Raw genomic sequence first — 24,628 nt, forward strand, 5'->3', positions numbered from 1 at the left:
TACATGTCGAAGCTCTTACTCTCTGTTTTTATATTTCTTGCTAGTTTGCTCTCATATGCTACCTTCTCTGTCTTTATCATATTTTTAGTTGCCCTTTGCTGGTTTATAAAAATGTCCCAAACCTCTGGGCTTCCACTGTCCTTCGCCACATTATATGCCTTTTTTTTTCAATTTGATACCATCCTTTACTTCCTTAGTTAGCCAGGGATGGTTCATCCTTCTCTGAACATCTTTATTTCTCACGTGAATAAATCTTTGCTGAGAGTTATGAAATATCTCCTTAAATGTTTGGCACTGCGTTTCTACAGTCTTAACCTTTAACATATTTTCCCAGTCCACTTGGTGTCCGTGACGAGGGTTGGTTTATATCACATGGCAGGAGCTTGGTGTCAGACTGTGGGGTTGGTTCAACCTTCTTTGACCTGACCAAGGCCTTTGACATGGTCAACTGTGAGCGATTATCGAGTGTACTCTACAAATTCGGCTGTCTCAAAAATTTGTCACCATCCTCCGCTTGCTTCATGATAACTTGCAAGCCGTGATCCTGACCAATGGATCCACCACAGACCCAATTCATGTATGAACCGGGGTGAAGCAAGGCTGTGTCATTGCACCGACGCTCTTCTCGATCTTCCTTGCTGCAATACCACTTGTCACTATCAGTAAGTTTCCCGCTGGAGTGGAGATAATCTGTAGAACAAACAGGAAACTGTTCAACTTCCATCACCTTCAGACCAGATCCAAGGTCGTGCCATCCTCTGTCCTCGAATTACAATATGCAGATGACGCTTGCGTCTGCGTTCACTCGGAGGACGAACTCCAAACCATCATCAACACTTTCACCGTAGCGACTGAGAGCATAGGCCTTACACTAAACATCCGTAAAACAAAGGTGCTCTATCAACCTGCTCCTGCCACACAGCACTATCACCCCCCATCCCCCTCCCCCAATTATCAAAATCCATGCTGAGGCCTTGAACAATTAGGACCATTTTTCATACCTCGGGAGCCTACTGTTAACAAGGGCAGATTTTGATAACTAGGTCCAATACTACCTTCAGTGTGCCAGCACAGCCTTTGGTCGCCTAAGGAATAGAGTGTTTGAAGACCAGAACCTTAAAAGCGGCACAAAGCTCATGGTCTACAGAGCAGTAGTGATACCTGCCCTCATATGTGCTTCTCTGACATGGACTATACAGTAGGCACATCAAAGCACTGGAGAAGTACCATCAACATTGCCTGTGAAAGGTCCTGCAAATCCATTGCTAGGATAGGTGCATCAATGTCCTCGCACAGGCCAACATCCTCAGCATTGAAGCATTGACCACACTCGATCAGTTACAATGGATGGGCCACATTGTACATATGCCCGATACGAGACTCCCAAAGCAAGCGCTCTACTTGGAGCTTTGACACGGCAAGCGAGCCCCAGGGGTGCAGAGGAAATGCTCCAAGGACACCCTCAAGGCCTCTTTGAAGAAGTTCAACATCCCCACCGACACCTGGGAATCCCTGCCACAAGATCACTGAAAAGGGAAGAGAATAGTCCGTGAGGGCATTGAACACTTTGAGTCTCATCACCAGGAGTAAGCAGAGACCAAGCGCATACGGCGGAAGGAGCAAACAACAACCCATGTACTGCAACAAACCGACACTTCAACCAACGTACTTTCGACCACCGTCTGACCAACCTGCGACAGAGACTGGAGCTCCCGCATTGGACTTAACAGACAACTGAGATCTCATTTTTAATGTGGAAGCAAGTCATCCTCGACTCCAAGAGACTGTCTTTTATGATGATGGTTGGTTTATATCAGACAAGAGGGGATTGGTGTCAGTGACTGTGGGATTGGTTTATATCAGACAGGAGGAGATTGGTGTCAGTGACTGTGGGGTGGGTTTATATCAGACAGGAGGGGATTGGTGTCAGTGACTGTGGGGTTGGTTTATATCAGACAGGAGGAGATTGGTGTCAGTGACTGTGGGGTGGGTTTATATCAGACAGGAGGAGATTGATGTCAGTGACTGTGGGGTGGGTTTATATCAGACAGGAGGAGATTGGTGTCAGTGACTGTGGGGTGGGTTTATATCAGACAGGAGGAGATTGGTGTCAGTAACTGTGGGGTGGGTTTATATCAGACGAGGAGATTGGTGTCAGTGACTGTGGGGTTGGTTTATATCAGTCAGGAGGAGATTGGTGTCATGGAATCATAGCAGTTTACAACACAGAAAGAGGCCATTTGGCCCATCGTGTCTGTGCGGCTGAAAAAGAGCTATCCAGCCTAATCCCACTTTGCAGCTCTTGGTCCGTAGCCCTGTAGGTTATGGCACTTCAAATGCATATCCAAGTAATTTTGTAAATGCAATGAGGGTTTCTGTCTCCAGCACTCTTTCAGGCAGTAAGTTCCAGACTCTGGAGGTTATGCTCGGACTGTGTAAAATACGAGTTAGGCCACAGGTAGAGTACTCGCACAGTTCTGGTCCCCACATTACAGGAACGATGTGATTGCACTGGAGAGGGTACAAAGGAGATTTACGAGGATGTTAACTGGACTGAAGAATTTGAGCTATGAAGAAAGTTTGGGTGGGCTGGTGTTGTTTTCTTTGGAAGAGAGGTGGCTGAGGGTAGACTTAATTGTGTACAAAATTATGAGGGTCCCAGATGGAGTGGATAAGAAGGACATATGAACATAAGACAAACAAATAGGAGCAGGAGTAAGCCATCTGGCTCCACGAGCCTGATCCACCATTCAATAAGATCATGGCTGATCTGATCTTGGCCTCAACTCCACTTCCCTGCCCACTCCCCATAACCCTTCACTCCCTTATCATTCAAAAATCTGTCTATCCCCACCTTAAATATATTCAATGACCCAGCCTCCACAGCTCTCTGGGGTAGAGAATTCCAAAGATTCACAAACCTCTGACAGTGAAATTTTTCCTCATTTCTGTTTTAAATGGGCAACCCCTTATTCTGAAACTATGCCTCCTAATTCTAGATTCCCCCATGAGGGGAAACATCCTTTCTACATCAACCCTGTCAAGCCCACTCAGAATCTTACACGTTTCAATAAGATCACCTCTCATTCTTCTAAATTCCAATGAGTATAGGCCCAACCTGCTCAACCTATCTTCATATGACAACCCCTTCTTCTCCGAAATCAATCTCGTGAACCTTCTCTGAACTGACCTATTTCCCTTTACAGAGAGGTCAATAACCAGGGGGCACAGATTTAAAGTAATTGGTAGAAGCTTTAGAGGGGAGTTGAGGAGAAACTTTTCACACAGAGGGTGGTGGAGGTCTGGAACTCACAGCCTGAAAGGGTGGTAGATGCAGAAACCCTCACAACATTTGAAACATACTTAGATATGCACTGGAAGTGTCATAACCTACCAGGCTGTGGAGCAAGAGCTGGAAAGTGGGATCAGGCGGGATAGCTCTTTCTCAACTGGCACAAACACAGTGGGCTGAATGGCCTCCTTTTGTGCCATAAATTTCTCTGATTCTGTGGTAGTTGATATCTCCGACTATTGCTGCCTAATTCTCAAACGTTCCTACATATTTGCTTTTCTATCTCCCTCTGACTGTTTATAGTACACTCCCAACATTGTGATTGCTCCTTTTTTGTTTATCAATTCAACACATATGGCCTCATTTGATGATCCTTTTAACATATCATCTCTCATCACTGCTGTAACAACACCTCAGCTTATCTGCCTTATTCCCTAGTCTTTCTTGCATTGAAGTGTGTACATTAAGCACTGGTCCGGGAGGCGGGGGGGAGTTGGGGGGCGGGGGCTTGACATAAAGAACATAACAAATAGGAGCAGGAGCCTGCTTCGTCATTTAATACGATCATGGTTGATCCGATCATGGACTCAGGTCCACTTCCCTGCCCGCTCCCCATTACCCATTATTCCCTTATTGGTTAAGAAACTGTCTATTTCTGTCTTAAATTTATTCAATGACCCAACTTCCACAGCTCTCTGAGGGGGCGGGGCTTGTTGTCTGTCAGTCAAAAAAGTGCAGCACAAATAGTTCCATGGGTTAATAAACCCCGGGGGGGACGTGAGCTTCACACACACCGAGTGCGGGCCCAGGCCCGAGAGACAACACTCCACACCATCCGCTTCACACACATCCGGGCTCAGCCCCAGGCCCCGAATCACAGCCCGCAGGCCTCGTGTTTGCCCACTGGTTCCAGGCCCAGTCAGTGAGCACCCGGGGAAGCGGGCGCCACCTTAGTCAGGGCAGGGGAGCGGAGTCACCTTCCGCCATCTTGGTCAGGGCGGGGGAGCGGAGTTACCTTCCGCCATCTTGGTCAGGACGGGTATCGCAGCGCATGCGTGGTCCTTTGGGCAGGGATAAGGGGTGGGCGGGGCTTCAGGCTGTCTGTCAGTTTGATTGGACACATGTTTATGCCCAGGTCAGTGGCCCCTGAAAGGGAGCCTTGTTGTGTTGATTGTTGTCTGGTGACTTTGGTCCAACCCGGGATCACCCTATTGGGCCAGCCCGGGCTCACCCTATTTGACCAGCCCAGGCTCACCCTATTGGGCCAGACCGGGCTCACCCTATTGGGCCAGCACAGGCTCACCCTATTGGGCCAGCTCAGGCTCACCCTATTGGGCCAGCTCAGGCTCACCCTATTGGGCCAGCCGGGCTCACCCGATTGGACCAGCACAATTTAGAAAGGCTTAAGTCACTGAAATAGACAGCTTTACAATCGCCGCACTGGACTGTCCCTTTGACTATAACTATGCAAAGAAAGGGGGAGTCCCTGCCCCTTTAAATATCTGACCCATTCCCCCAGGCAGTGGGAGGAGGAACAGTGCTCGGTCTCTTTATATCCTGACCCAGTAAGCACCGCCGGATGGGCTGCCGCAGGCTCCTAAAGTCCACAGAAAGTATAACACCTCGGATGTAGCAGAACAATGGAAAAGAGCACACACACTGTCTTTGCTATAATATATATATTTGTGTGTATGTGTGTAAACAAAACACATCATTTTTAATGTTTGCTAGTCAATTCCCCAGAGATAAATTATTCTCTTCAGCAATTCTTTTCCAGCATTGTATTTCCTTTTATGTAAAATGTAATTGCAGAGTGTTTAATACCTTTACCATTGATTGATAACCCATTGTCTTGTGTGTCTCTTGTTTAGAAAGTGATGTCACACTGACCATTCTGTTACCAAGGTGACCATATCTGTCCGCAGTATTCAGTGGGAAAGGGGATTAAATCACACCGAGGATAATGAGCAGCCCCCCCACCAGTCTCTGAGCTTTATTGTTCAGTGATCACCTCACCATCACACAGAAGCTCCTGAGATTTACCTCCGGTGTGTGATGATTGGTGCCAGTGATGGTAAAAGTGAAGCTGTACCTAAACCTGCCGTGAGGTTAATAAATCTCTTATTCTCTCACTGGTTCTATCCTTCGTTTGGAAAGGAATGAAACACTTGCAACTATCCAGCGAAATTTGCTCTATTTCTGTCTCCAGTCTTCTATTTCTTGACTGTTACTTTCACTGTTTCCTCCAAAACCATTTCCAATATTTGTGGACATTGTTTAGTGCCGCAATAACTAAGACATGGTCGAGTGTCAAAAAACAGAGACAGGGCCGAGTGCAGTATAAACAGGGACAGGGTCCGGTGTAATATAAACAGGGACAGGGTCCGGTGTAATATAAACAGGGACAGGGTCCTATGTAACATAAACAGAGACAGGGTCCTATGTAACATAAACAGAGACAGGGTCCTATGTAACATAAACAGGGACAGGGTCTAGTCTAATATAAACAGACAGGGCCGAGTGTAATATAAACAGGGACAGGGTATAGTGCATTGATAACTGAGACAAGGCCTAGTTTTACACTAGAAACAAGTCTTTAATAATTGAAACAGTTTTTTTGCAATAACTGAAAGAGGTGATAGTGTGACACTCACAGAAGCCGGGTCTACTTTAACAATACCAGAACAATACATACTCTATTGAATACAACAGAGACAAGATCTATAGTTATAATAATAGAGGCGTGCACTAGAACTGGAACAACAAGGGCAGGTTATTTTCCAATCATCGCAGAGGCCAGGTCTAGTGTAACAATTCCAGAGACCGGGTCTCGTACAATAAGAGTGGAGACAGAGTCCAGATTAACAACAGCAAATGCATGGCCCACTGTGAGAGTAACAAAGACAGTGCTGGATCCAATAATAACGAGGCAGACTCTAGTGTTATACTGAACACAAGGCTGGATCTAGTGTGATGATCACACAGGCAGTATCTAGTGCACTCAAACAAAGATTGGGTCTCATCTAATAGTGTGTGCAAGTCAGGGCCTATTGCTATATTCTCATTCACCCATCACCCCTGTGCTCACTGACCTACATTGGCGCCCGGTTAAGCAACGCCTCAATTTTAAAATTCTAATCTTTGGTTTCAAAACTCTCCATGGCCTCGCCCCTCCCTATCTCTGTAATCTCCTCCAGCCCCACAACCCAACGAATACTCTGTGCTCCTCCAAATCTGTCATTTTGGTCATCCCCGATTTTAATCGATCCACCATTGGCAGCCGTGCCTTCAGCTGCCGAGGCTCTAAGTTTTGGAATTCCCCCTAAATCTCCACCTCCTCTTTCAAGATTCTTCTTAAAAACGACCTCTTCGATCAAACTTTTGGAAATCTGTCCTGATATCTTTCTCTGTGGCTCTGTGTCAAAACTGTTTTCTTATTGAATCGATTTTGTTAAGCACTCTGGAATGTTTCACTGCGTTAAAGGCGCTATATTAATGTAAGTTCTGGTTGTTTTGTTGTTGTAGTAAATGCTTTGTCGAATGTCTAATAACAGAGTTAGGGCCCACTGCAGTAAGAATGGGTGGGGTTAGTGTAATAACACAGGCACGGTCTAGTGTAATGGGAACAGGGAACAGATCATGTCAGCCTTGGCTCAGTGGTACCACTCTCGGCCCTGAGTCTGGGGATCGGGGGTTCAATTCCCAATCCAGAGACCCGAGCCCATAATCTAGGCTGAGACTCCAGGTGCCAGTACAGAGGGGTGCTGCACTGTCAGAGGTGCCATCTTTCAGAGGAGACATTGAACCAATGCCCCGTCTAGTCCCTAAGTTGGATGTAAAAGATCCCACGGCCACGATTCTGAGGAAGATCAGGTGGAGTTCTCCACGGTGTCCTGGCCAATGTGTATCCCTCAACTAACATCATTGCGAATGGATTATCTTGTCATCATTACATTGCTGTTTGTGGGATCTTGCTGTTCACAAATTGACTGCGGCATTTCCTACGTTACATCTCCTCTCCATTCACTCTCCACCCCAACTCCTCCTTCACCAGTACTCTCCAACTCCCCAACCTCAACTCCTTTTTCATCCCTACTCTCCAACCCCCCCTCCTCAGCCCAACTCCTGTTTCACCCCTGAAATTGAAGACAAACGTAGGTCCCTTGCAGTCAGAATCAGTTGAATTTATAATGGGGAACAATGAAATTGCAGACCAATGGAACAAATACTTTGGCTCTGTCTTCAGGAAGGAAGACACAAATAATATTCTGGAAATACTAAGGGACTGAGGGTCTAGTGAGAAGGAGGAACTGAAGGAAATCCTTATTAGTCAGGAAATTGTGTTAGTGAAATTGGTGGGATTGAAGGCCGATAAATCCCCAGGGCCTGATAGTCTGCATCCCTGAGTACTTAAGGAAGTGGCCCTAGAAATAGTGGATGCATTGGTGATCATTTTCCAACAGTCTATCGACTCTGGATCAGTTCCTATAGACTAGAGGGTAGCTAATGTAACACCACTTTTTAAAAAAAGAAGGGTGAGAGAAAACAGGGAATTAGAGACCGGTTAGCCTGACATCGGCGGTGGGGAAAATGTTGGAATCAATTATTTAGATGAAATAGCAGCGCATTTGGAAAGCAGTGACAGGATCGGTCCAAGTCAGCATGAATTTATGAAAAGGAAATCATGCTTGCTAAATCTTCTAGAATTATTTGAGGATGTAACTAGTAGAGTGGACAAGGGAGAACCAGTGGATGTGGTGTATTTGGACTTACAAAAGGCTTTTGATAAGGTCCCACACGAGAGATTAGTGTGCAAAATTAAAGCATATGGTATTGGGGATAATGTATTGACGTGGATAGAGAACTGTTTGTCAGACAGGAAGCAGAGAGTCGGGATAAAAGGGTCCTTTTCAGAATGGCAGGCAGTGACTAGTGGGGTGCCACGGGGCTCAGTGCTGGGACCCCAGCTATTTACAATATACATCAATGATTTAGATGAACGAATTGAGTGTAATATCTCCAACTTTGCAGATGACACTAAGCTGGGTGGCTGTGTGAGCTGTGAGGAGGCTGCAGGGTGACTTGTAGGTTAGGTGAGTGGGCAAATACATGGCAGATGCAGTCTAATGTGGATAAATGTGAGGTTATCCACTTTGGTGTCAAAAACAGGAAGGCAGAATATTAGCTGAATGGCGGCAGGTTAGGAAAAGGGGAGGTGCAATGAGACCTGGGTGTCATGGTACATCAGTCATTGAAAGTTGGCATGCAGGTACAGCAGGCGGTGAAGAAGGCAAATGGCACTTTGGCCTTCATAGCTAGGGGATGTGAGTATAGGAACAGGGAGATCTTAGTGCAGTTGTACAGGGCCTTGGTGAGGCCTCACTTGGAATATTGTGTTGAGTTTTGGTCTCCTAATCTGAGGAAGGACATTCTTGCTATTGAGGGAGTACAGGGATGGCTGGGCTGTCATATCAGGAGAGACTGGATCGACTGTGCCTGTATTCACTGGAGTTTGGAAGAATGAGAGGGGATCTCATAGAAATATATAAAATTCTGACGGGATTGGACAGGTTAGAGGCAGGACGAATGTTCCCGATGTTGGGGAAGTCCAGAACCAGGGGCCATAGTCTAAGGATAAGGGGTAAGCCACTTAGGACCGAGATGAGGAGAAACTTCTTCACTCAGAGAGTTGTTAACCTGTGAAATTCTCTACTGAAGAAAGTTGTTGAGGCCAGTTCGTTAGATATATTCAAGAGGGAGTTAGATATGGTCCTTATGGCTAAAGGGATCAAGGGGTATGGAGAGAAAGCAGGAAAGTGGTCTTGTGTTGAATGATCAGCCACGATCTTATTGAATGGCGGTGCAGGCTAGAAGGGCTGAATGGCCTGCTCCTGCACCTATTTTCTATGTTTCTATGTTTCTATGAATGGTGGTGCAGGCTCGAAGGGCCGAATGGCCTACTCCTGCACCTATTTTCTATGTTTCTCTCCAACCCTCCCTCACCCCAACTCTCCAAACCCCTCACCCCAACTCCTCTTTCACCCCTACTCTCCAACCCCCCTCCCTCCTCTCCAACCCTCCTCACCCCCATTTCCTCTTTCACCCCTACTCTCTAACCCCTCCTCATCTTCCATTCACTTCAATTGAAAAGAGATAGACAGGTTGTACCAGTGAGGATTTGAAATATATTTACAACAGATTCTAGATGTTCTTAGAGTCCTGATCTTTCTCTATCACTTGAGGAGTAAGATAACAGACTTTCTCCTGTGATTATAGAGCTGGAGTAGTGAGCCGTGATGTGTTTACTTGTTCATCTTGTTGACACTAAATCATTGCCAATTATTTGATGTGATCTGTATACTTTTATGTAGTTTTTTTTTAAAATACAATTGCTGAATGGATTCAAATTTAAATTGAACCCAGGTTTGAGGCGTGATGCTCCAATCACACATCGAAGGTGAGAGAGATGCTGTGAGGCACATACTAAGTCCAGTAGCTGAAAGTGATTAACAGACTGGGTTTTGTGTTCAGTGATCTCGGGCGTGTTACCGATACCTTCCCTGGATATCAAGGCTAGGAGAGGCACTCTGGAAGATATGGGAAGCTGAGACTTGTCCCTGAGAGTAATCGAAGGTCTGAGAACTGAAATAATCTGGAGTCAGAAAGGAGAAAAGGCTAAAAAATGGTAGTATAGTATTAGGCCGTGCCTCCTATCGAGGATGACCCACTTCCACACCAAAAATACATGAGTTCACAGGTGTTTCAATGAGGGAACTGACATTATAGGTCCCAAACTCCATGCTGAAGGGTGGAAAATGCCTGTGCATGGATTCTTTTAATGTGGGGCGGCCGTTGTACACCAGCTACCACACGGGCTTGACAGAGCTAGGTCTTGATCCAGTGGCAAGGGTTAACCAAGACTCTGCTGCACGGACCTAGTGCACACGCATGCTCCTACTATCCATAGATCGCAGTGTGGGCTGGCCCGTGCTGCCCCTGGGCCCTCGCCTCTTCTGGGCCCCGAACTCTCACCTCTCCTGAGCCCTGAACCCTCACCTCATGACGCTCCTGGGCCCCAATCTCTCACTGCTCCTCCGCCCCAATCAAAAATGGAGCAGTCAGAAACAGGTCATTAATTGGTCTCCTCTTATCTTGGAGACATCAAGTAACAACAGTTATTTGAAATATCAAAATATTAAACTCCTGCCTAGTTGAAGGGTTATCAGCAGAAACAAACACCAACTAACAGAATGAACACTGTTCATTAGGAGGTGAATAAAAGCAGCAACAACAGCAGAATCTAACCCCTGCAGTCACTTGTGAACTCGCTGGTGTCTCAGCAGGTTGGATGAGTTAGTGAATCCCTTCACACACTTCGAGCAGGTGAACAGTCTCTCCCCAGTGTGAACTCGCTGGTGTACCAGCAGGTGGGATGAATGAGTAAATCCCTTCCCACATTCAGAGCAGGTGAACGGTCTCTCCCCAGTGTGGACTCGCTGGTGTACCAGCAGGTTGGATGACTGAGTGAATCCCTTCCCACATGTGGAGCAGATGAATGGCCTCTCCCCAGTGTGGACTCGCTGGTGTACCAGCAGGTGGGATGATCGAGTGAATCCCTTCCCACATGTGGAGCAGATAAATGGCCTCTCCCCAGTGTGAATGCGTTGGTGTGTCAGCAGGTCGGATGAATAAGTGAATCCCTTTCCACATATGGAGCAGGTGAACGGCCTCTCCCTGGTGTGAACTCGCTGGTGTTTCAGCAGGTTGGATGACTGAGTAAATCTCTTTCCACACTCAGAGCAGGTGAACGGCCTCTCCCCAGTGTGAATGCGTTGGTGTGTCAGCAGGTTGGATGAAATAGTGAATCCCTTCCCACACACCGAGCAGGTGAATGGCCTCTCCCCAGTGTGAACTCGCTGGTGTATCAGCAGGTAGGATGAATGAGTGAATCTCTTCCCACACTCAGAGCAGGTGAACGGTCTCTCCACGGTGGAACTGCACTGATGAACTTCCAGATCAGAAGGGTAATTGAATCCCTTCCCACAATCCCCACATTCCCACGGTTTCTCCGAGGTGTGGGTGTCCTTGTGTCTCTCCAGGTTGGGCGATCAGTTGAAGCCTCGTCCACACACACAGCACATGTACGGTTTCTTCCCGCTGTGAATGGTGCGATGTTTTTCAGGCTGTGAAACTGGTTAAAGCTCTTTCCACAGTCAGTGCACTGGAACACTCTCACTCGGGTGTGTGTGTCTCAGTGCTTCTCCAGTCACACTGATGTTTGAAATCTATTCCCACAGACAGAACAGACAAACATTTCTCCTTCAGCATTCAAAGTCTGATGATATTCAGGTCCTGAGGAATCGAGTGATTCGGTCAGAACTTGATGCGAAGTTTGGTTTGAGTTTCCCGTCTGCAAATCCTGCCATTCTAATACCCTGGAAAGGAGTTTACAGAAACCATTACTGCAAGTACAGGACACAAATTCAGAACAGACAATTGTAGAATCCATGGAACATTCTTGCCTCTCTTGTTCCTCCAAAGCTGTAAATCCTCATCCCATACACTCTCCGTCCTCCCTGTGCTGAAATTCAAACACATCTCACGTCTGAAGACACCTTTTCCTCCACTACCAGTTTTCACCACCAACTCTGTCTGGGTTCAGTTCTACACTCACTGGTTCCCCTCCCTCTCCTCCCCTGAAGGTGCTGACTCTGGCTGGGTTCAGTTCTACACTCACTGGTTCCCCTCCCTCTCCTCCCCTGAAGGTGCTGACTCTGGCTGGGTTCAGTTCTACACTCACTGGTTCCCCTCCCTCTCCTCCCCTGAAGGTGCTGACTCTGGCTGGGTTCACTGGGACCGTGTAGCCCCGCCCACACTTTACTGTTTTGCAAAGATGGCCACGCATGCGCTCCACATCTTGATGAATCTCGGTGGTGGCAAAGAAACCTGCAGCTTTCCTTTATTAATAACAATAATAAGAATAACTTTTATTGATATAGCACCTTTAATGTAGTCCAACGTCCCAAGGTGATTCACAACAGTGTTACAAGACGAGTTAGCCTAACATCTGTCACAGGACATTTGGAAAAGCATAATTCAGTCAAGCAGAGTCAGCATGTTTTTATGAAAGGGAAATCATGTTTGACAAATTTACTGGAGTTCTTTGAGGATGTAATGAGCAAAGTGGATAAAGGGGAACCAGTGGATGTGGTGTATTTGGATTTCCAAAAGGCATTCTATAAGGTGCCACATAAAAGGTGACTGCACAAGATAAAAGTTCACTGGGTTGAGGGTAATATGGCTAGAGGATTGGCTAACTAACAGAAAACAGAGAGTCGGGATAAATAGGTCATTTTCCGGTTGGCAAACAGTAACTCGTGGGGTGCCACAGGGATCGTTGCTGGGACCTCAACTATTTACAATCTATACTAATGATTTGGATGAAGGGACCAAGTGTAATGTAGCCAAGTTTGCTGATGATACAAAGATGGGTGGGAAAGCAAGTTGTGAGGAGGACACACAAAATCTGCAGGGGATATAGACAGGCTAAGTGAGTGGGCAAACATTTGGCAGATGGAGTATAATGTGGAAAAGTGTGAGGTTGTCCACTTTGGCAGAAATAATTAAAAAGCAAATTATTATTTAAATGGAGCAAAATTGCAAAGTGCAATTGCAGTACAGAGGGACCTGGGCATCCTTGTGCATGAAACACAAAAAGTTAGTATGCAAGTACAGCAAGTAACCAGGAAGGCAAATGGAATGTTGGCCTTTATTGCAAGGGGGGATAGAGAATAAAAGCAGAGAAGTCCTGCTACAACTGTACAGGGTATTGGTGAGGCCACACCTGGAGTACTGCGTACAGTTTTGGTCTCCGTATTTAAGAAAGGATATACTTGCATTGGAGGATGTTCAGAGAAGGTTCACTAGGTTGATTCCAGAAATGAAGGGGTTGACTTATGAAGAGAGGTTGAGTAGGTTGGGCCAATACTCATTGGAGTTCAGAAGAATGAGAGGTGGTCTTATTGAAACATATAAGATAATGAGGGGGCTTGACAAGGTGGATGCAATGAGGATATTTCCACAAATAGGGTGAAACTCAAACTAGGGGACATAGTCTCAGAATAAGGGGTCGCCCATTTAAAACTGAGATGAGGAGGAATTTATTCTCTCAGGTGGTTGTAAATCTGTGCAATTCTCTGCCCCAAAGATCTGTGGTGGCTGGGCCAATGAATATATTTAAGGCGGAGATGGACAGATATTCGAGCAATAAGGGAATAAAGGGTTATGAGGAGCGGGCAGGGAAGTGGAGGTGAGTCCATGATCAGACCAGCCACGTTCTTACTAAATGGCAGAGCAGGTTCGAGGGGCCAAATGGCCTACTCCTATTTCTTATGTTCTTATGTTCCCATTACACAGTACCAGATCTAAGATAGCCTGCTCCCGGATGGTTCCGCAAAGTACTGTTCAAGTAAACTATCCCAGATACACACGATGAATTCTTCCTCAAGGCTACCTTGGCCTATTTGATTTGTTCAATCAATATGAAGATTAAAATTGCCGATGATTATTTCTGTTCCTTTTTTACAAGCCTCCATTATTTCTTGATTAACAGTGTAGCTACAGTGTAGCTATAAACTTTGCCCGCCAGTGAGTGTAGTATTTATTCTGTATCTCAGTCTCTGGTTAGCGAGTGTGGCTTTTCCTTTATATCTGTAAGTTTATGGTATGGAAGAGAGGTTTTCACTCTGTGCCTGTCAATTACTGGTAAGTGAGTGTGGGTTTCATTCTGTATCTTTCATTCTCTGGTATGCAAGTGTTGGGTTTACACAGTCCCTGTCAATTTCTGATATGCGAGTGTGGGTTTTACCTGTGTCTGTCTGTTTCTGATATTTGTGTGTGGGTTTTACACGCTATCTCTCAGTCTATGGTATGTGAGTGTGAATTTTACTCTGTATATAACAGTTTTTGGTGTGCGAGTGTGGAGTTCACTCTATACTTGTCAGTCTCTGGTATGTTAGTTTGTGATTCCTCTATCCCAGTCAGTTTCTGTTATGTGAATGCGAGCTGTATTCTGTACCTATCAGTTTCTGAAATGTGAGTGTGCATTTTACTCTGTCCATGTCTGGTTCTACTCTGTGATTGTGGGTTTTCGTCTGGCACTGTCAATTTTTGGTATTTGTGTTGATTTTCTTTGTGAGCGCGGTTTTACTCTTTATTTGTCAGTGTTTGATATGTGAGTGTGGGTTGTAATCTGTATCTGTCAGTTACTGGTGTGTGAGTGTGGTTTTCACTCTCAACCTTTCAGTTTTTGGTATATGTGTGGATTTTATCTGTAAATTTCAATCTCTGGTAGGTGAGTTTTACTCTCAATCAATTTCAGGTAATGTGGGCTTTAATCTGTACTGGTCAGTTTCTGGCACATGAGTGTGAGTTTTATTTTGTATCCATCAGTCTATGTGTGAGTATTATTCTGTGAATGTCAGTCTCTGGGATATGTATGTGGGTTTTCCTCATGTCAGTTGCATGTTATGTGAACGTGTGTTTTATTCAAGTGTGAATGTGGATTTCACTCTGTACCTGTCAGTCTCTTGTGTGAGAGTGTGGCACTTTTTATCTGTACCTGTCTGTTTCTGTTATGAGTGGGGTTATATTCTATATGTCACAGTTTCTGTTATGTGAGTGTGGAGTTTACCACATTCTACCTGTCTGTCACTGGTATGTTAATGTGTGTATGTTTTCTGTACCTGTCAATGGCGATATGAATGTTGATTTCATTCTGTGCCTTTAAGTGTCTGGTACAGCTGTGGTATTGTGGGTTTGACATTGAATCAGTCAGTCACTTTCAGGTAAATGTTGATTTTACTCTCTACCTGTCACTCTCTGGTATGTGACTGTGTGTTTTATTCTGTATCAGTCCATCTCTGGGAAGTGAGTGTGGGTTTTATTCTGTACCTATCTGTTTCTGATATTTGAGTAAGGGTTTTAATCAGCACCTGTAAGTTTCTGTTATGGGAGCGTGGTTTTTAGTCTGTATTTCTCAGTCTTTGGCATGTGAGTGTGGGTATTACTCTGTATCTATCAGTCTCTGGAAAGCAAACGTGTTTTTTTCTGTACCTGTCAGTTTCTGGTGAATGACTGTGGAGTTCACTAACTATCTGTCTCTGGTATGTGAGTGTGAGAATTTGTCTGTAGCTGTAAGGGCCTGGTATGGGAGTGTGGGTTTCACCATCAGTCAGTCAGTCAATCTCAGGTACTGGAAGTGATCGTGATTCTCTCTCAATCTGTCATTCAATGTGTCTGAGTATATGAATCATTATGTTTCTCTCAGTCTCTGGTACTGTTTGAGAGTGAGGGATTGATTATGTATCTGTTAGACTGGTGATGTGTGAGAGTGTGGGATTGATTATGTATATGTTAGACTGGTGTTGTGTGTGAGTGTGGGATTGATTATGTATCTGTTAGACTAGTGATGTGTGAGAGTGTGGGATTGATTATGTATCTGTTAGACTGGTGTTGTGTGTAAGTGTGGGATTGATTATGTATCTGTTAGACTAGTGATGTGTGAGAGTGTGGGATTGATTATGTATCGGTTAGACTGGTGATGTGTGTGAGTGTGGGATTGATTATGTATCTGTTAGACTGGTGATGTGTGTGAGTGTGGGATTCATTATGTAATTGACAGTCTCTTGTACTGAACTATTCTTGCTCTGTGTGACTGTTGAATTTAGTTCCTTCTCCACCTGCTGTAGACGGATGATAGTTTGCGATTATCTGTGACTGTCTCAGGAGGAGGTTTGGTTCAGTCCATTACCTCCGTTTCTCTGCTCTTGTAAGTTAGCTGTTGGGTTTGAGAGTCAGTGTACAGACACCAGTGTGGATTGACACCGTGTCAGTGTCTAACTGATCGTGGGTGAGTGTAAGGGAGTGAAATTGGATCTGCCTTTCATTGCGATATGATTGGATTTTGAAACAACACATTATTGTACTGTTCCAAGTGACTGTGGGATGCATAATATAACTGGAAATTTGGATCACTGTGTGACTGACAGCTTCTGCTGCCTGTGACAATATGATTGAGGTCAGTTCTGTCTCTCTGCGCTGAGTGTGATAATGTACTTACTGTGTGTGAGAAGGAGCTGCCTGCACTGTTCCTTGTGTTCTGGGTGGAGTAAAGATCAAATTTATTCTGGCTTGAAGTATTTTGCTCTGAGAATAATAATAGGAGAACACTATTAGTTATGATATGGACAGGTGCCTGTAGACTATAACAATAAAGTTATAATTAATGTGTTTCTTTATAATAAAGTAAAGTATCTGGAGAGAGGAATCTGCGATACAAACAGTGTCCTTGTCTGACCTCACTGCAGTACAGCGGCACTCAGATTCCCCACACCAGGTGTGTAGGATGGTTCTATAGTAAGTTATCAGCATCCAGACACAACCCAAAACCAGCACTGGTCCATGAATGGGACCACCCGATTGGCACAGTCCAGGTTTATATCTCCCACTCCCATGGGACTACCTGCAAAATTCTGAATTGCTTCCTGGAATATAACCACAGGTACCTGGGCTGTACAACAATTGTTCTCAGTCTATTGGAACCGAGTTAAGGGCCTGTGTCATTAACAGAATGTCACAGTGACTCGATGCTGATGTATCTGAGGGAGCGACAATGTATCTCTCGATCACCAGCCACAGGGTTCTGGAGAATTCAACGCACCGAAACAAAATAACCGATTATTGAAATGTCTCCTGTCACACTCCTCTCCTGGTGCCTGCAATAGATGCATTTTGTGAAATTCCTCATATCTTCACTGTCAGGCTGTGTTTCCACTGTTCACTGTACAAGAACAGATGCGGTGAGATTGGAACTGAATCAGGAACATTCATTACTGATTTGGGGAAAGAAAGCAGCAATGATTTCAAAGAGCGAGGTGATTTACTTTCTCTGTTACCTTACACCGTACACACAGCCCGAGAATGGCCTCTTCCTTCCCCCACTCACTCCGTGTTCCGGAACTAGTTCCTACTCCACTCTGCTTCTTACAGACAGTCCCCGACTGCCGTTGAACTTACCCTGACACAAAGCCCATCTGCGGACACAGTCCCAATGCGATGAACTGCTGTAAGGAGGCTGATGTTTGCTCCCTTACTCGGGCCCGGGATATCTCTACTCCCTGATGTGTTCAACGATCATCAGCCCAGCACAGAGGAAACGGCAGCCGCCGACAGAGCTGGGGGAGGGGAGCTCGCCTGGGCCCTTCCCGTCGGTTTAAACACTGTGGGGAGGGGAGGAGCAGCATGTATTTAGCACATGCTCAGACCATCTTTTTGTCACAAATTAAATTAGCAAAAATAGGATTGTTTCATAAGTTGCTTTTATCACTAATTAAATGGGCCACACTGAGAGCATGTTAGTTATCATCCGAATTACTGAAGAAACAATTGTGTGAGCCTGACACTGACATCGGTAGTGGGTAAAATGATGGAATCAATTATTAAGGATGTCATAGCAGTGCATTTGGAAAGAGGTGACATGATAGGTCCAAGTCAGCATGGATTTGTGAAAGGGAAATCATGCTTGACAAATCTTCTGGAATTTTTTGAGAATGTTTCCAGTAGAGTGGACAAGGGAGAACCAGTTGATGTGGTATATTTGGACTTTCAGAAGGCGTTCGACAAGGTCCCACACAAGAGATTGATGTGCAAAATTAGAGCACATGGGATTGGGGGTAGTGTGCTGACATGGATTGAGAACTGGTTGTCAGACAGGAAGCAAAGAGTAGGGGTAAATGGGTACTTTTCAGAATGGCAGGCAGTGACTAGTGGGGTACCGCAAGGTTCTGTGCTGGGGCCCCAGCTGTTTACACTGTACATTAATGATTTAGATGAGGGGATTAAATGTAGTATCTCCAAATTTGCGGATGACACTAAGTTGGGTGGCAGTGTGAGCTGCGAGGAGGATGCTGTGAGGCTGCAGAGCGACTTGGATAGGTTAGGTGAGTGGGCAAATGCATGGCAGATGAAGTATAATGTGGATAAATGTGAGGTTATCCACTTTGGTGGTAAAAACAGAGAGACAGACTATTATCTGAATGGTGACAGATTAGGAAAAGGGGAGGTGCAAAGAGACCTGGGTGTCGTGGTACATCAGTCATTGAAGGTTGGCATGCAGGTGCAGCAGGCGGTTAAGAAAGCAAATGGCATGTTGGCCTTCATAGCAAGGGGATTTGAGTACAGGGGCAGGGAGGTGTTGCTACAGTTGTACAGGGCATTGGTGAGGCCACACCTGGAGTATTGTGTACAGTTTTGGTCTCCTAACCTGAGGAAGGACATTCTTGCTATTGAGGGAGTGCAGCGAAGGTTCACCAGACTGATTCCTGGGATGGCGGGACTGACCTATCAAGAAAGACTGGATCAACTGGGCTTGTATTCACTGGAGTTCAGAAGAATGAGAGGGGACCTCATAGAAACATTTTAAAATTCTGACGGGGTTAGACAGGTTAGATGCAGGAAGAATGTTCCCAATGTTGGGGAAGTCCAGAACCAGAGGTCACAGTCTAAGGATAAGGGGTAAGCCATTTAGGACCGAGATGCGGAGGAACTTCTTCACCCAGAGAGTGGTGAACTTGTGGAATTCTCTACCACAGAAAGTTGTTGAGGCCAATTCACTAAATATATTCAAAAAGGAGTTAGATGAGGTCCTTACTGCTAGGGGGATCAAGGGGTATGGCGAGAAAGCAGGAATGGGGTACTGAAGTTGAATGTTCAGCCATGAACTTATTGAATGGCGGTGCAGGCTAGAAGGGCCGAATGGCCTACTCCTACACCTATTTTCTATGTTTCTATGTAAGAGTGACTAAACTGTTCTACTCGTTCCATCAGTCTCTGGTGTGTGAGTGTTTCGCTGTCAGTTTCTAATAGGCAGGTATGGGTTTTACTTGCATATTATTGTTCAGATACATGGATGTGGGTTTCATACTGTACCGGTCAGTGTCTGTTTATGTGAATGTGGGATTTATTCTGTAACTCTCTGTTTCTGGTATCAGAGTGTGTGTTTTATTCTGTACCTATCAGTTTTTGTGAAGTGAATGAGAGATTTATTCTGTACCTGTCAGTCTCTGCTATGTGAGTTGTGTACCCGTCAAGTTTTGATATGTGAGTCTGGGTTTTATTCTGTACCTGTCAGTTTCTGGTATGTGAGTGTGTGTTTTATCATGTACCTGTCAGTTTCTGGTATGTGAGTGTGTGTTTTATCACGTATCTGTCAGTTTCTGGTATGCGAGTGTGTAGTTTAACCTATATCGTCAGCTTCTGGTAGGGAGTGTGGATATTGACCAGTACCTGTCAGTTTTTTGGATTGGAGTATGGATTTTATTCTGTACCCGTCTGATTCCGGTATGGGAGTATGGTGTTTAATCGGTACCTGTCAGTTTCTGATATGTGACTGTGGTTTTAATCTGTACCGGTCACTTTCTGGTATCCAAGTGTGGATTGCATTCTGTACCCGTCAGTTTCTGGAATCTGGGTGTTGATTATATTCTGTACCTGTCAGTTTCTGCTATGTGAATGTGGATTTTATTCTGTACTGGTCAGTTACTGCTGTGTGAGTGCAGGAATTAATATGTACCTCCAGTTTATGATATGTGATTGTGTTTTTTTTCTGTACCTGTCAGTTTGTGGTAGATGTGTGGGGTGTCAGTTTCTGGTATTCAAGTGTGGATTTTTACCTTTATATGTCAGTTTGCGCTATGTGAATGTGGGATTCATTCTGTATCTCTCATTCTGGGGTAAGTGAATGTGTGTTTCCTCTGTACCTGTCAGTTTCTGGTATGTGAGTGTGGGTTTTATTCTGAACCTGTCATTTTCTAGTATCTGAGTGGGATTTATTCTGTATCTGTCAGTTTCTGGTATGTGAGAATGAGTTTTATTCTCTGTGAATTTTTTTCTCTCATTATATTGGATGAATGCGATTCAGAAATATTTTGAGTAGAGATGAGCTATTAGTACATTATATAATCCATGTCAGTCTGTGGTACAGTGAGTGAGTGTGGGATTCATTCTGAATCTGTCATAAATGCAAGTGTTTGTTGTTGCTGCAGAAATGAAGATTTTCAGTTACTTACGGTGGTTAACAATTACGCAGAAGAAAATGTCAGAAGCAGCCTCGTGGATAACCGTCGGGAAAGTGCTGTTACTGGTGAGATCACGATTTGCTTGATGCAAACTTCGCTAATAACTCTAGAGGTGATGGAAAAGAAAGCAACATTTTGGGGACGTTTGAGTGAGATGAGAAAACATAATCAGCGCGAGGAGCCCGATCAGAGAGCTGGCGGGCAAGAAGCATTGAGTTCCTGTTTACTGCCCGATGCTATTTCCAAAACAACGGGGAAGAACAGTCCCTGGATCTGGGAACTTGAGGAGGCCTTTCAGCACATGGAACCTGCAGGCAAATCATCCCTTTGAGCCTGTTACATAAGGAACAGGGGGAGGCCATTCAGTCCCTCGAGTCTGTCACATAAGGAACAGGAGGTGGCCATTCAGTCCCTCGAGCCTGTTACATAAGGAACAGGAGGAGGCCATTCAGTCCCTCGAGCCTGTTACATTGGAACAGGAGGAGGCCATTTTGTCCCTCGAGTCTGTTACAGTGGAAGAGGAGGAGGCCCATTCAGTCTCTGTTACATAGGAACAGTAAGCCATTCTGCCCCTCGACTCTGTTACATTAGAAACTCGAGTGGGCCATTCAGCCTTGGAGTCTGCTTTACAGAAATTCAACGCCATTCAGCGCCTCGAACCTGTTACAAATGAATAGGGTGCCATTCAGCCCCTCAAACCTGTTACAAATGAATAAGAAGCCATTCAGCCCCTCGAACCTGTTACAAATGAATAGGAAGCCATTCAGACCTTTGAGTTTGTTGCATAGGAACAGGAGGTGGGCATTCAGCACCTCAGCCTTCCTATAAAGGAATTGGTGGAGGCGATGCATTGACTGGATACTGTTACACAGGAATAGAGGCGGCCATTCATCCTCTGGAGCCTTTTACTTTGGAACAGGAGGAGGCTATTCAGACCCTCAAGCATGTTATGTAGGAACTGGAGGAGGCCATTCAGTCACCTGATAATATTATAGGAACTGGAAGAGGCCAATAAACCAGTAGCACATGTTATATTGCAACTGGAGGAGGCCACTCACCCCATCTAACTTATTACACAGGAACAGGAGGTGGCTATTCAGCACCGAATGTTGTTAGACAGGAACAGGATGAGGCCATTCTTCCCCTCGAGCCTGTTACATTGGATCAGGAGGATGCCATTCAACCCTTCCATTCTCTTATTTGGGAAGAGGCCATTCAGCCTCTCTAACATTAGAAACACAAGCAGACCACTCAGTCTTTGATTCTGTGACATGGGAACAGCAGGACATTTTTCATCCCCTCGAGCTTCTTACATTAGGAACAGGAGAAGACCACTCAGTCCCTCGGGTCTGTTACATAGGAACAGGAGTAGGCCAATTCCACCCCTCGGAACTGTTAACTAGGAACAGGAAGTGACCATTCAGCTCCTCGAGCCTATTACATTAGGAACTGGAGAGGGCCATTCAGCTCCTCGAGCCTATTACATGAGGAACTGGAGAGTGCCATTCAGCTCCTCGAGCCTATTACATTAAGAACTGGAGAGTGCCATTCAGCAACTGGAGTTAAAAAGCAATAGGACAACGCAATTCTGCCCCTCGGGTCTGTTACATTAGGAATAGGACAAAGGCAATCATCCCCATGGGATTGTTTCATGGGAACAGAAGGAGGGCATTCAGCCCCTCATGCTTGTTACATGGGAACTGGAGGAGGCTATTCAGCCCCTGGAACCTGTTACATAAGAACTAAAGGAGGCCATTCATCCCATTCTAGCCTGATACAAAAGGTACAGGGGAGGTCATTCTGCCCCTAGAGCTTGTTACATATGAACAGGAGGAAGGCATTAAGACCCTCGTGTTTATTACATTAGGAACAGAAGGGCACTCAGTATCTCCAATCTGTTAAATTAGGAATAGGAGGTGGCCATCAGCCCCCTCGGGCCTGTTACACAGGAATAGGAGGAAGCCATTCAGCACCACAAACATGTTTAATTCGGATAACCTGTCTGTGTATCCGCACACAGTGATAGGTACCATATCGACTGTGTGTGAGAAGGAGCTGGTTACACTGTTCCTTATGTCTCAGGTGGTGGAAACTTCACATTTGTTCCAGTTTCTTCAATTCCTTGCCTGTAGGAGGAGAAGGTATCTCTGATCATTCAAAAACAGGAGAGGTACAAAAGACTAAAGTGATGAATATAATCGTTCAATTAATATTCATTATGAACATTCACAAAGGGAAGCCAGCGATACAAACAGTGTGTGTCTGACTCCACTGCAGTACTGCAGCACTCGGCTTCTGCACACCAAATGTGTTGGGCAGATTTACAGCAATTTATTGACATCCAGATACAACCCAACCCCTGCCCTGCTTCAGGAATGGGACTACCCGATGGAGCACGGACTTTTACACAGCTCAGATTGCTACTCCCCTCTCCCAGGGCACTAACCGTTCAACCAAAAACAAAGAGCCGCTGTTTAAAACGTGTCCTTCACATTTCTCACCCGGTGCCTGCAATAGATGCTCCTTGTATAAATCCTCAGTGTCCGGCTCTGCTTCCACTGCTCACTGTCCAATGACAACAAACACGGTGAGACTGGAACTAAAGCAGGAACGTTCACTACTGGTTTGCAGGGAGAAAGCAGCAATGATTGTAAACAGCAGATCCTTCCCATTCTGTCTCCCTTACCCGGGACACACGCTGTCCACACACAGCCCGAGAATGGTCTCTCCCTTCCCCCACTCACTCCACGCACTGAGACCAGTTCTTGCTCCACTCCGCCTGTTACACACAGACCCCGACTCTCCCTGAACTTCCCCCGGACTCAGTGCCGATCTCTGAGCCCATCTGCGGACACGCTCCCAAAGCGATGTGCTGCTGTAAGGAGGCTACTGCTCGCTGCCTTACCCCGGGGCCGCGGTATCTCCATTCCCGGCTGTTTCAACCATCTTCTTCCGCTCACTGAGTGAATGTCGCTCACAGGCTGGGGGAGGGCGCATGCGCTCTTCTGCTCACTGTAAATCGACACAGGGGGCGGGGCTTAATCGCGCATGCGCAGGTCTCTGCAACAATTCAGCCTTTAAAAATCAAAGTGAACTTTTCCCAATTTACTTTTATCAGAATCTGAGCAAAGGAACTGGGCCTGGGGGGCAAGGACAGAGAATGTTTATCATTATCATCATCATAGGCAGTCCCTCGGAATCGAGGAAGACTTGCTTCCACTCCTGAAGTGAGTTCTTTGGTGGCTGAACAGTCCAATACGAGAGCCACAGACTCTGTCACAGATGGGACAGACAGTCGTTGAGGGGAGGGGTGCGTGGGACTGGTTTGCTGCACGCTCTTTCCGCTGCCTGCACTTAATTTCTTCCACTCTCAGCGATGAGACTTGAAGTGCTCAGCGCCCTCCCGAATGTACTATCTCCACTTAGGGCGGTCTTTGGCCAGGGACTCCCAGGTGTCAGTGGGGTTGTTGCACTTTATCAGGGAGGCTTTGAGGGTGAACTTGTAATGTTTCCGCTGCCCACCTTTGGCTCATTTGCCGTGAAGGAGCTCCGCATAGAGCACTTGCTTTGGGAGTCTCGTGTCTGGCATGTGAACTATGTGGCCTGCCCAGCGGTGCTGATCGAGTGTAGTCAGTGCTTCAATGCTAGGGATGTTAGCCTGTAAGAGGACGCTGATATTGGTACACCTGTCCTCCCAGGGGATTTGTACGATCTTGGGGAGATATCGTTGGTGATATTTCTCAAGCAACTTGAGGTGTCTGCTGTCATGGTCCATGTCTCTGAGCCATACAGGAGGGCAGGTATTACCACAGTCCTGTAGACCACGAGCTTGGTGGTAGACCTGAGGGCCTGGTCTTCGAACACTCTTTTCCTCAGGTGGCCGAAGGCTGCACTGACACACTGCAGGTGGTGTTGAATCTCCTCATCAATGTCTGCTTTTGTTGATATATCGAGGTATGGGAAATGGTCCACATTGTCAAGGGCTGCACCGTGGATCGAGGACAGGCTAGTGGAGGACCTTTGTCTTACAGATGTTTAGCCTAAGGCCTATGCTTTCATATGCCTCAGTAAATACATCGACTATATCCTGGAGTCCAGCCTCAGAATGTGTGCAGACGCAGGTGTCATCCGCGTGCTGTAGCTCAACGACAGAGGTTGGGGTGATCGTGGACCTGGCCTAGAGGCAGCGAAGGTTAAACAA

General features: G+C 45.8%; 1 protein-coding gene and 1 long non-coding RNA gene across 3 annotated transcripts in view; one reads left to right on the top strand and one right to left on the bottom strand.

The window, feature by feature from the left end:
• Positions 1–24,628, top strand: part of LOC139274112 (uncharacterized) — a 438,299-nt gene that overhangs the window by 98,546 nt on the left and 315,125 nt on the right.
• LOC139273687 (uncharacterized) lies at positions 333–23,404 on the bottom strand. Of its 2 annotated transcripts, XR_011595291.1 has the most exons (5): positions 23,333–23,404; positions 22,458–22,553; positions 20,419–20,533; positions 16,413–16,498; positions 333–690 (listed from the first exon to the last, which is right to left on the bottom strand). It is a non-coding gene; the product is annotated as an uncharacterized lncRNA (long non-coding RNA). The 2 variants fall into 2 exon arrangements; XR_011595292.1 differs by lacking the exons at positions 333–690; positions 20,419–20,533 and having other exon boundaries at positions 16,478–16,498; positions 22,426–22,553.

The sequence above is a fragment of the Pristiophorus japonicus genome, chromosome 9 (genome assembly GCF_044704955.1).
Source record: "Pristiophorus japonicus isolate sPriJap1 chromosome 9, sPriJap1.hap1, whole genome shotgun sequence".
NCBI lineage: Eukaryota > Metazoa > Chordata > Chondrichthyes > Pristiophoridae > Pristiophorus > Pristiophorus japonicus.